Genomic DNA, 13,979 nt, shown 5'->3' on the forward strand with positions numbered 1-13,979 from the left:
TTTTCTTGTGAAATATGAAATCTTATGGTTATAGGCATCATGATTTAATTGTCACGATAAAACTTCGTTAGTTCCGTAGGGGAATTATCTTAAGTCAGTTATCAAATATCTAGCCCAAGTTCGTTAGGGTCAAAATTCTATTTGGGCAAAAATAAAAAAAAAAACATCCTTTTTATTAGAATCGCGTGTTTTTTTTTTTTTTTTGCCTTCCATAATTTATTATGGAAATAACATCGCACCCATCCCATCCCATCTTAGTATACTTTTAACTTTGAAAAAAATCTTCTTTTTTTGATGTTGTATATAAAACATGGAATCATCACTACTACAACAAACATAGATATTTCAATTATAATTAATGTTAATAACACTATGTTATATAACTACTGTTCATATTATATTGTAGTAGCTAATCATAGATGCTACAAAATATATATATATATATATATATATACTAGTGTGATCGTGCACACGCGTTGCGTGTGTAATATAATAATATATAAATTATTTCGGTCTTTGAAAATTCGAATTGTTTGGATTTTCTAGTATCACCCTTATAAATTAAGAATTAATTATTTGGGTAAGATTCGTCAAACCCATACAATAGTGACGGTAGAGAATCCCAGCAACAAACTATTGTAACGGTTTCCTTATGCAAAAAATTATTTTAATTTAATATTTTACTTGTCTTAGTAAAAAAAAAAACTAAGAAAAGTATATTTTTTAGGCCTAAAATATTTATAGAAGCTTCTTTGATCATAGTATTGTCAATTCTAAGATATGGGACTAAAGAGAACTATATTTTTTTTTTTTTATAAAACAACAAAAAAAATTAATGATGAGAAATATTCATAATAATACGCTGTAGCTAAGTCTCGAACTCTAGATCACTGATTGTTTCGCTTGTGGAATTATTAATAAACTTTGGAATTATTTTTAATGTAAATAGAAAAAAGGACATTAACGTAAATACATTTTAGGCTTCACCAAAATTAGTTAGTAAAGGAGAGAGATTTTTAATAAAATAGTAAGATATATATATATATATATATATATATATATATATATATATAATTTTTGATTAATACTTATTAATATTAATTAGTATTATGTTATAATGGTTACGGGAACATAATTGTTATAATCGTGTAGTAACTATGAGATTATAATTACTATAATATCACTGAAAATAAGAGTATTTTTTAAATAAAAATAGATTGAGATAAGAAGAGACGTTCTTTTAATAATAAATAAAAAAATCACATGTTATGATTCCAATATACTTTTATACTGTGCATATTGTGTAGTTGAATTGGTACTCAGGTGACAGAGTTCATTGGATTTTCGTGAGATTCATTCTCCTAAGAATTAAATATCCTTCTATTTAGAAAGTTTTGATATATGATTTACCTCTCTTCATTCTACTATGAGACTGACGATAAGAGATACTCTGGATGAGCGGAATCACCATAATGCATCATTGTCTCTGCATTTAACCTTTACCATTCTTGTTTATTTCTGTTAGGAAATAAAAAACCACTTATTACTAAGAGAACTTCCTTAATCTGGACAAATACAAAAATATCCTATAATTTAATAATAATCTCAATTATAAAATTAGGAACCTCTCAAAGGTGTATTTTTCGAATAAATCATCGTAGCAATTGCCTAATGGAGATAATATGGACTTTAAAGGACCGAGTGATCTAAAAAAGCAAAAGATATTATATAATAAATTTAAACACTATATTAATAAAATAAATCTAATAGAGGCAAAAGGTCGATATGTCCGAGTGGTTAAGGAGACAGACTTGAAATCTGTTGGGCTCTGCCCGCGCAGGTTCGAACCCTGCTGTCGACGACGTTGTTTTTTTCTTTTCGTGTTAGTCGTCCTCCACGCCAGTCACACACCTGTGCTAGATCGAACCCTTGGTGGTAGATATTTGGGTGATAATTCTAGAAGCTAAACTTAATTAATAATAATAAAATATAATAAAATTTTTTTAAAATATAAATAAAACAGTAAAAAACTATAATACTAAGGAGAAAGCTAATTTGTATTATTTTAAATACATAAGATATTTATAGGGAATATCTAAGATATATCTATATAAATATATGAACCAATAATAAATGTCATATATGCTTCATCCGAAGAGTCATTCATGAATTTTCTAATATTCATATACACAATATTAAATACTTAATTAATCTGATTTATATTTTCAACATCTCCTCTTAAACTAGGGTCATTACTCCAAGTAAAAAATGTAGTTTCTTGAAAACATCAAATTTCAATGATTTTGTGAAGATATCGACAACTTTATATTGTGACTTCATATTCTTAAGCTTCACTTCTTCCTTCGATATGCAATCTCGAATAAAATGATACATTGTATCAATACGCTTGCTGCTTTCATGAACACCGGATTCTTGATCAATGCAATTATGGATTTATTATCAACATAAATCTTCATCGGATCTTTTCGTGACAAATTCAATTCCTTCAACAAACTCCTTAGCCAAACAACATGGCAAACACAAGTAGCAGCTAGATACTCCGCCTCACAAGTAGAAAGAGTCACAATAGGTTGTTTCTTAGAATTCCAAGTAAAAGCTGAATTTACCATAAAGAAAACAAATCCGATAGTACTTTTTCGACTATCAATATCACCAGCCTAATCACTATCACATTAGTTAATAAGCTTAAAGTCATCTGAGAAAGCATACAAGATACCATAATTAATTGTACCTTTGATATAGCGAAGAATTCTTTTGACAATTCTCAAATGTGAAATAGTAGGAGCTTCCATGTAACGACTCACAAGTTCAATGCCAAAAAGAATATCCGATCTAGTACAGGTTAGATACCTCAAGCTTCCAACAAGACTCTTGAATAAAGTTGGATCAACTTTTTCACCATCTTGATTCATGTGTGGCTTGATTCCGCATTCCACGGGTGTCCCGACCGGCTTGCAATTTTTTATATTAAACTTCTTGAAAATTTCTTTAGCATATCTTTCTTAAGAAATAAATATGCCATCATCTCGTTGCTTCACTTCAATCCCAAGATAATAGGACATTATGCCAATATCCGTTATCTCGAACTCCTATGTCATAGCTCTTTTGAAATTTTCAAAAATCTTTGAATTATTCTCTGTAAAAATCAAATCATCCACATACAAGCAAACAAGTAACATATCACCATTTTTATCATTCCTTACATAGAGAGCATGTTCATATGGACACTTGATAAAACTATTTTCTTGAAAATATTTATCAATTCTACTATTCCAAGCATGAGGGGCTTGCTTCAAGCCGTAGAGAGTCTTCTTCAATTTTAGCTCTTTCTTTTCTTTGTTAGGCACTGCATAACCCAAAGGCTGATCAATATAGACTTTTTTCTACGAGTCTCCATTCAAAAATGTAGATTTTACATCAATTTGATAGATTCTCCAATGATTTTGAGCTGCAATAAAAATTGTTGATGTAATTTGTACTAATGATCTAACTCATATTTTGATGAATGACAAAGGGATTAAAGTTAGAATATTTTGTGGGCTAATTATTTTACCAAGTGTGTAGTGTAGGGTGATCGGTGGCCGGCTAGAAGGGGGGTTGGATAGACGGCGCCCCCAAATTCGATAGCTTCCTACAATGTTAGCTTGCATAGCGGAATACAAACAAAACAAACAAGCTAAACGCTAAAGGAAAGAAACAAGCAAACCGCTAACACGTTGTTTAACGCGGTTCGGAGATTAGGGCTCCTACTCCACGGTGTGCCCTTAAGGTGGACGATCCTGATTCGTCGGTGGATTAGCCCCCGACAAACTCCGACTATCTCAAGTAGCTCCTTGTGGGTGGAGAAACCTCACCACAACACTCACAAACACTTGAGAACAAGTAGACTACTAATTAGGGTTTACCACCATTAATTTCATCAGGGATAACCAAGCTTCCAAGCCTTAGTTATATAGGTCGCGGGTTGGAAACACCGCCTACCAATCGACTGCCAAAACATGTAGTCGACTGCCCTCTATGGAAATTCGACCATTACATCCCAACGGCTCGATACCAGTCGACTGTTAAAACTAGCAGTCGATTGCTCCACACTGACCGAGCGAACAGAAACATTCTGTTCGCTACCAGTCGACTGCACCAGTCGATTGGTGAAACCAGCAGTCGACTGGTACCCGAGTACATTCTCTCAGCACTCGGACCCTCACCCTTACGACTAACTTGACACTTCTTTGCAACCTTGACCTTTTGCCTTTAAGCCTACTTCCTTTGGCTCTCGTCCCTCAGATGCATACAAGCCCGTGGCTCGTTCCCAATGTCATCCTTCGCGTATGTCTCGAAGTCGCTTCCCTCGGCCCTTGTCCTCGCTGCCTTGTCCATGGTCCCTCGGATGCTCCATCCTTCACCAGACCCGAAGCCATCAACCTGAGTCACATGTGTATCCTGCAGTCCTGCACAACTCAAGTACACATATCAAATACAAGGGGAAACCTAACTTAAACCCTTTGCCCAAACACCAAAACACATAGTCCCGCGGACCATTGGGATTGCTCCAACAATCTCCCCTTTTTTGATGTTTGGCAATACGTTTAAGTTGAGGAAAACATAATAGCAAATAAACATGCTAAAACAAATGGACTTACGTTGCCAAAGCTACACACTTGGACTTACACCGCCGAATGGACTTACGATAAGCATTGGAACCTATCCCAAAGCTCCCCCTACACCTATGCTCCCCATTGAGCTAGGATTTTCTCACAGGGCTTTTTAAGAACCTATTCCAAGGCTCCCCCTACACCTATGCTCCCCATTGAGCTAGGATTTTTCTACAGGGCTTTTTAAAAACCTATCCCAAGGCTCCTCCTATCGCTATGCTCCCCATTGAGCTAGGATTTTCCCATAGGACTTTTTAAGAACCTATCCCAAGGCTCCCCCTACGCAAAGGCATTTTTAGGTTTTCCCAACTAAACCTTACTTCTCCCCCTTTGCCTAACATCCAAAAAGCTTTACAACATGTAGGAGTTGACAGGTTTGAAGGACCTAACACTAGGTTAGAATCTAGCTAGGTCCACAGGACCAGATAGTTGGTGTGAAATTTAGCTAGGTCCACGGGATTCGATAGCTGGTGTGAAGTCCAGATAGGTCCATGAGACTCGATATCTAGCGAGAAGTCTAGTCGGGTCTGCGGGACTAGACAATAGCCGAAGTCCAGTTGGGTTTGCGGACTTGACAACTGCCGAGAAGACCTGGTGGGTCAAAGACAAGTCAAGCGACTGCAAGACATAAGTGAAGGTAAGCAACTGGAGGAGAGATCCAGTGAGGACGCATTTTCGGTTGAGGGAACTGTAGGCATCGATCTAGCTTAGGTCAATTTGGGAAACCTAAGTTGAGACCTTGACTAAATCCTGGTATCGGGAGACATGATTTAATTACTACTCTTATTTTATTGTATTAGACTAACTTTGTTTTGCAGGAAAAATATATTTTTTTTGTTGTCTGGACTAACTCTTTTTTGTAAGGAAGAGATTGTTGAAAAAAGAGGGTCCAAGAACTTGGAAAGGATCCGGACGCTCGGAGTTGGGGCGCTCAGAGCTGGTCCGGGCACCCGGACCAGTGTTGCCTGAGCGAGTGCTGCAGGCACCTAGGCATCTAGGCGCCCGGACCAGAAAAGTGATCCAGATGCTAAGTTGGAGCACGTTGACTGGTCAAAACCACGTCAACAGTCCAGGTGCCCGTAAGTGGATAAACTTTATGGATGAAGTTTCAATGAGAGCTCGCCACGTCAACAGAGGTCTAGGCACCCAAAGGGGTTCTAGACACTCAGAATGTGCCTATATAAAGGCCTTCAACCAACTGCTTCAGAACATCAACTACTACGACTTTCCTTCCCGCGCTACTTTAAAAAGGCTTCGACAATGCTGTAACGCTCCACTGACAACTGGACATCAAGTTTTACTCAATTTTCCTTGTAGTCAGTAAACTTTCATATATAGTTCTTGTACTTCAATTTTATCTTTTCGAACTAATAGTGGATTGCCCAATGAAAGCACTCGATGAGTGCGAGCCTTGGAGTAGCAGTCGTCGAATTTTTTGAACTAAGTAAAAAATTATTTATGTTAGCATGTGCTTGTCTTCTTCCTTCTAGTTTCTATTTTTTTATTTCCACTGCATAATTCGCTTTAATTCTCAAGTTTTCAAAAAACATTATTCACCCCCTCCCCTCTAGCATACTTATGATCCTACAAGTGGTATCAGAGCGAGGTCGCTCTGAATTGGTGCAACCATCAATCAGGCAAGGGGTGATTTTAAAATTTGCTTTTAATATTTCGTTTTCGGTTTTGAGTTTTTTTAGATAGAATCCAAATTGGTATGGTTATCTCTTTGGATTATTTTTTCCGTTACAAAATACTCTTGAATTGGTGCAACACCAATCGAGTTTTAATTTTTTTTTATCTCCCACACTGATAATCCAAGACCTAGTCTTAGGATTTCTCTCCTCCCTCTTCTTGTGTGCAAGGTTTCATTTCTCTAAATGACCCAATCTGAAGGATGCAACACCGTTCATCCCCCGCTCTTCAACGGGGATGACTTTCCATATTGGAAGAAGCTGATGGAGGTGTACCTGAAGACTAATATCGATTGATGGTTCACTATCCGATGAGGGTACAAGGCGTTGATTGACGAAGTAACAAAAGTACCAGTCGACCAAAAAGATGGAATCCGAAAGACAAGAAAAAGTACCAAATCAACTCGAAGGCAATGAATACAATCCAATGCAATCTTACTAAGGAAGAATTAAACTGCATCGACCTATTCGAGAATGCCAAGGAGCTCTAGGACAAACTGATCGAACTACACGAAGGCACAAGCGATGTAAAGGTAACGAAGCGTGACTTGTTATTAAATAATCTGCTTAACATTAAAACACAGGATGGAGAAACAACTACTTAGCTACACGTTAGAAGCAAAGACATTCTGAATGGGCTACACCTAATCGGTCACCAACTGGAGAACATAGATGTAATCAGGTATGCCTTGAACTCCTTTTTTCGAAATGCATTGTGGGCATCTATAGTAGACGCCTATAAATTTTTGAGGAACTTAAATAAATTAAAACTAGATGAACTATTTTGTGACCTTAAACTCCACGAATAGACTAACTCAAAGTAGGTCGAGAAAGGTATTGCACTTTTTGTAGGTTCCTCAAAAGAAGCCAAGAATAAGAAAAAACTAGAGCCAAAATCTAAATCTAACTTAGAAGACGGAGAAGAACAACTTGTGAACATGGTCATAAAAATGTTCACAAGAAGGAAGAACAATTTCTTGAAGGACCTACAAAAGGTGATCAAATCAAATGACACAAAGGCAAAGATCACATACTACATGTATAACAAGAAAGGACACTATAGACACAAGTGTCAAAAAATGAAAGACGACAAACCCAAAACAACTAGAAGAAAGAAGGCACTCAAGGCGACATGAGATGAATTGCCTTCAAAATAATCAAATGTCTAAGATTAGAAGCATCACAACTACCTTGCGCTGATAGCATCCGGACCAGAATCCGAAAATGAGACGGAATAAGATGACGAATCCAAAGACGAATCAAGCCATGAGTCTGCACTCATTTCTGAAGGTTCTAACGAGGCATCATCTATCTTAACCTCTAAATTTTTTAGAATAATTATATATTTGAATAAAAAATTAATTAAATCTAAAAAAAAACTGAAACACTTCTTGAGGAAATCAACACCTCAAGGAACAAATCGAAAGTAGAAATCCAAATCAAGATATTAAACTTGAGGAGGAAAATACAATTTTAAAAAAGGTGAAATTATTAAACTTAAAGGATTATTAGAAACTTTCACCACTAGATCAAAAAACTTAGACCTAATTCTTAAAACCCAAAGAGCTGTGTACAATAAGTCGAGACTCGGGTACAAATCTAACTCTATAAATAAAACTTTTATCTCCTTAATAAGTCAAAACAAGAAACTAACCAAAGTTTGGGTTCCAAAAGCATTCCTAACATCGCAAGTAGGACTCAATCAATTTTATGTACCTAAAAATAAAATTCATTATCTAAAATCACATCCATCCAAACCTATTAACCCAAACCCAAAATTTAAAATGAAATCAAACAAACCAAATTCAAATAAAAAAATAAATTTAAATCAAATAATTAAAAAAATAGTTTAAATTCAAATTACCATCAAGTTTATTATAACTATAAAAATAATCAACATAAACCTAAAACTTAAACCTAAAATTTAATAATTTAGGGGGAGACTCTAAATTAGTTGGCACATCCAAAATAATAGTTTACTCGGCAGGGTAATTAAGACTAGCTTAAATGGAGACAAAAGTTTAATTTGAAAAATAACACTGAAAACATTTTGTATGTAGTAGGTTAGGGAAACTATGTCTATGCATGTCTAGGAAGATATGACTTCGACTTAGTGCATTTGACTTAGTGGAACTAACTGAAGCTACCCCTTACCAATCCTATTTAGTTAGACCAATGTTTTATTATTAAGTTCAGTGTATAGGACTATTTGAAAATTTTCAAAGGCGTGGTTACTCTAATGATTTCCAGTGACTGACCATAACTTAGAAGTTTATCCAAAAAATACTTGTTTGTTGAACTCAAAGCTAAACTTAAATTTAACACAAGTTCAACTAAACCCTGAAATTCAACTTAACTCATCTCACAAAATTATAGGATCCCTTTATCTGAAAATTTAGATGGGTGAGATGAATACGGTTAAATTAAATCAAAATAAAGTAAAATTAAATTATGATTAATTCTAAATTATTAATATAAAATTTAATAATTAATTCCTTGAACTTATTTGCAAAGATATTGCTTACACATGAAAATTAAACCTTAGATGAAGGAGGGGGATATTCATACGGTTAATTTTCAAATTCTAGTAAAACTATTTACTTTTTCTAAACACTTACCATTTCTCTAGTTTTGCAAAAATTATTTTGGCCTTAGTCTAGATCTACCCAGAGAAAGCATGATCCTATAGATCTAGGAATCGAGTATCTCATAAACACACTAGGTTTATCTTGATTGTGTATTAAAAAACATAGAATAGTGTGAGATGCATATGCTTCTTGCCTGGACTTCAGATGCTTATATTAATGCATCAACATAAATCTGAGCGAAAAATATAATCGTACAATAATCAAGTTAACCAGTCATTTTTCAACAAATTCTAACTGGACATTAATACGTAACTTGACTAACTAGGTGAGCACTACTATCTTATGATAGTCATTTAGTAACTAAAGGTTAGACATTTAACGACTAATTTTAGATGAATACTTTTAAACTAAGTTTTTTTTTGTACATTAAATTATTTTTAATTAAATTTTACATAGTTAAAAATTTAAATTAATTTTTTAACAACTTAATTAACTTTCAACCTAATTAATTTTTAACTCAAATTAAGTTCTTAACTTAAATTAATTTTTAAACAATTTAACTATTTTTTTTTTAAAATAACTTAGTTTTGAACTTGAATTAATCCCTTAATTTAATTTAATTAAATTTTCAACAACTAAATTAATTTCTTTCTTAACTTAAACTTAAATTAATTTTTAACACAAATTAATTAATTTTAACTTAAATTAATTCTTCAAGAATCAATTTTTAACTTAAATTAGTTTTTCAACAACTAAATTAATTTCTTTCTCAACTTAAACTTAAATTATTTTTTAACACAAATAATTTTAACTTAACTTCATTCTTCAATAATCAATTTTTAACTTACATTAATTTTTCAACAACTTGATTTTTAACTTGAATTAATTTTTAACTTAATTAATTTCCTAACTAAAATTGATTTTTAAACAACTTAATTTTTAACTTGAATTAACTTTTAACTTAATTAATATTCCTAACTTAAATTAATTTTTATCAACTTAATTAAAATTTTTAATAACTTAATTAAAATTTTAAATTTAATTAATTTTTTTCAACTAAAAAAAAGGTGCCACAGCAAAAACCAAACCAGGGGCGGGCACCCCTAACAACTGGCTCTGTGCGCCTTGCCCTACATCCTAGACTAGGCGCTTGGACACAGTCAATTCTATTATAAATATTCACGTTGCGTCGATAATATTTTAATCCTAAACTTTATTTGATTTATTTCAATTACAATTTCATTTTTAGGATGTTTTATTATTAATTCAGAAAAGGTAGCATCTTGGTGCTACTTCCTCAACTGCTAGTACGAACCTTTGGTTTCCTATTGATGAACTTAGGATTAGATTCTCTTCCACTATATATGTTCCGTTGCTTTCTAGGTATTTAGATCGAAGTTTCTTCATGAGATCATGTATTCTTAGTGTAGAGATTATTAATTACTATAGGCTACAGAAGTTAGTGTATTGTTCTAGTTCACTAAATATAGATCTGTGTGCTGAATTGTATAACAACTTTGTTAGAGTTGATGATATTACCTACTCCACTAAGGTTTCTTGTATGGATGTTACGCTATTCCCTACTATCATTCGAGACATTTTAGGATTACGAGCATCTGCATGTCCTTTCCAGTGTTACCCCCCATGGGATCCACCATTTGGTGATCCCTACTCGTATATCACGCTCGATACGATCTATTTATATTTTTTAGGGGATCAACGTGTGTCGACTGTCACCCTATTTAGATCAGCCACCCTTAGGGTCCAGGACTATGCCCTCTATAGGGTCTTAGTCACATGCATTTTGTCTTTGACTATCTGCGATGTAGTGATGATACATCCATTTCTATTTTATGCATTATGTCATAAGTTAGACATAGAAATTAGTTTTGTATATATTTCATACCATCATATATTCAGATAGTATTACCACTAGTCGGCGGGTTCATACGCCTTATTGTCATATTCTGACTGCCTACATAATATCATTGGATATTAATGTCACCATGGGTGATGTTAGAGTCCTAAATGAGTTTGATATAGTGGGTGCTAGGAACATGTCCTTAACTGGTGTACATATAAATGATGATGATATCTTATCTTGGAGGAGAGAGGCCTAGCACCAGGCTGACCCTGCAACATAACCCCAACCTGTTCCAGCTCCAAGAGAGGAGACAGAGTCACCTGATATGATGGCTGAGCTCTTTGGACTGCCCTCACCTTCAATCCCTCGTACTTTAGACGACAGAGTTACTAGGCTTGAGGCATCCATGATGAGTCTTCGACAAGAGGTCTCCAGTCTTCGACAGGATATTTTCAATCTTCGAGAGGCGGACCAGACTCATCATACTGAGTTGATGGACATGTTACAATCTTGGGGTTCTGTCTCCTCTTCCTCGTCTTCTCAGTAGTTCCATTTCAGACTGATGTTATTTGGTATTCACTTTATATATTTTTATTTAAGTAGTTTATTTTTCTACTACATTTTTCTGACTTGATGATTTGATCTTCATTTTGGTTACTAGATGTTTTCTATTACTTTAGCTAGTTGTGTGACTTGATTATATTTGTATCATATTATACTTGCTATCATTTACCTCAGTTTGTTTGTATGCATTGGATTCAATACCAATATCAGGTTCAGAAGAGGATCCAATTAAAAAACAAATTATATATATATAAAAGTACTTGTGAAATTTTTCTTAAAAATTTCTTATTTCTTTTTAAATCTTACATAGAAATTTTTTTGTACAAGTTTTTTTTAAGATCTCAATTAGAAAACTTTCTTCTTAACACTATTTTGAAAATCTTTACTAGATAATTGTTAGAAAATATTTATAATGTTCCTTTGAAAATATTTACCTAGAATTTTTTTTCCTTTGAAATTACTTTGCAAAGATTTACTTAGAAATTTAATCAGAAATTTTTGAATAAGTTTTCTTAGAAGTTTTTGAAAAAGTCTACTTAGGAATTTTTGAAGTTTACTTAGAAACTTTTGAAAAAGTTCACTAAAATTTTTGGAAAACTTTACTTAGAAATTCTTTAAAAAGTTTTCTCAAAAATATTTGATAAAAATTTTCTTAGAAATGTTTAGAAATTTTCTCAGAACTTTACTTACACATTTTTGAAAAAGTCTACTCAAATATTTTCAGTTTCCTTCAATTTTTTTTAAAAAAATATTGACTCTGAACTTTTGGTCCAAACCTCTCCTTAAGTTTGAGATATACACAGTATTTTCTTTCACCTATGTTCTATTTTACTGTCTGACATTACCTGTCTTATACTTGTATTTACTTTACCGTAGTTTTTTTATGAATGTTAAAGGGGGAGGGGTAAAGGGTTAATGTAGAAAAATAACAAAATAGAAAACTAACTTAGATCATTTGCTTACATTTTTAATATTGTCTCTCAATATTATTTTTTCCTCTAACTTTAACCCAGATTGTCATTGCATCAAAAAGAGAGAAATTGTTGGTGCAATTTGCACTAATAATCTAAATCATGTTTATGAATGACAAGGGGATTAAAGTTAGAGTGTCTTGTGGGCTAATTACTTTACCAAGTGGGTAGGAGTTGATGGTATTAGGGTTGAAATATGCTAGAGGGTGGGGGGGGGGGGGGGGAGTGAATAGCTCGTCGTTGCTTGCTTCTTGGTGATGATATGCAGCGAAAAATACAAGAAACACAATTACAATGCTAACACAAGGATTTACTTGGTATCCACCTCAAGAAGAGGTGACTCATCCAAGGATCCACACACACTCTCCACTATGAAAATACTCTTCTACGGTAACTACCGAAGGCGGAGAAGCCTGTATAGGACTCACACACAAAGATACACAAGAAGAACAAACTATAAGCTGATAAACAGTAAACCTTGCAAGATTTACACGGTAGAAACCCTAGCTTGCCTTTTTTTCTTGCTTGTTGTTGCCTCTTGAACCTTGGAAGTGCACCAACACTTGTTTCTAAGAGTCTCCAAGAACTGACCGTGAGCTGTGGAGAAATCGCTGTGTGTGTTGGAGATGAATCGGGCGAAGAAGTGCTGAAGAAAACACTCGCAATGACTTTATCCAGCGCCAACGGTCGGATCTCAATTGATTGGATTGCTCCCAATCGATTGGGGAGGTTTTGGATCGATCGGTCGATCGATCCAGAGCGCCTCTGTGCTCTCTGGAAATCGCTTGAATCGATTGCCCAATCGATTTAGGGTTCTCGCACGATTTCCTGCCTCTCAATCGATCACTCGATCGATTGGAGGCTTCCAATCGATCGGGTGATCAATTGGGAGGGCTTCCCAATAGATCCACTGATCGATTGGGAGGAGAGTTTATCGCGGGACACACCTAATCGATCAACTGATCGATTGGGCATGAGCCAATCGATCGATTGATCGATTGAATCAACTTGATTTGACCTAATCAAGTCCCAAGCCCCTAAAACTCAACATATGGTCAACCATGACCTATTGGGACATCATGCTTAACATCCGGTCACCCTCGACCTGCTAGGACTTCCTCACCAAGTGTCCAGTCAACCTTGACCCACCTGGATTTTCACGTGCCTGACTTCACTCACCTGGACTTCCCTTTTGCCTAGCTTCACTCACTAGGACTTCCCATCTGCCTGGCTTCACTCACCAGGACTTTTACCTAGCTTCACTCACTAGAGTTTTCATACTGCCTATCTTCACTCACTAGGTCTTTCACTTGGCTTCACTCACCAGGATTTCCCAACTGTCTGGCTTCACTCACCAGGACTTCTCCTCTACCTAGTTTCACTCACTAGGTCTTTCACCTGACTTCACTCACCAGGATTTTCCAACTAACTGGCTTCACTCACCAGGACTTCTCCTCTGCCTAGCTTCACCCACTAGGTTTTTCACCTTGCTTCACTTATCAGGATTTTCCAACTGTCTAGTTTCACTCATCAAGACTTCTCAGTCAAGTACCCAGTCAGTCTTGACCTACTTGACTCTTCTTCACATCTAACTGGCCAATCTTGACTAGAGGAGAATTATACCAACA

At 34.8% G+C, this 13,979-nt stretch overlaps 1 non-coding gene across 1 annotated transcript; it reads left to right on the forward strand.

Annotated features, from left to right (window-relative positions):
- The first annotated feature begins 1,779 nt into the window (after positions 1-1,779).
- On the forward strand, positions 1,780-1,861 carry TRNAS-UGA. The gene has a single exon. It is a non-coding gene; the product is annotated as a tRNA-Ser (tRNA).
- Positions 1,862-13,979: the final 12,118 nt, after the last annotated feature.

Source organism: Zingiber officinale, chromosome 11A, assembly GCF_018446385.1.
Source record: "Zingiber officinale cultivar Zhangliang chromosome 11A, Zo_v1.1, whole genome shotgun sequence".
NCBI classification, from domain to species: Eukaryota; Viridiplantae; Streptophyta; class Magnoliopsida; order Zingiberales; family Zingiberaceae; genus Zingiber; species Zingiber officinale.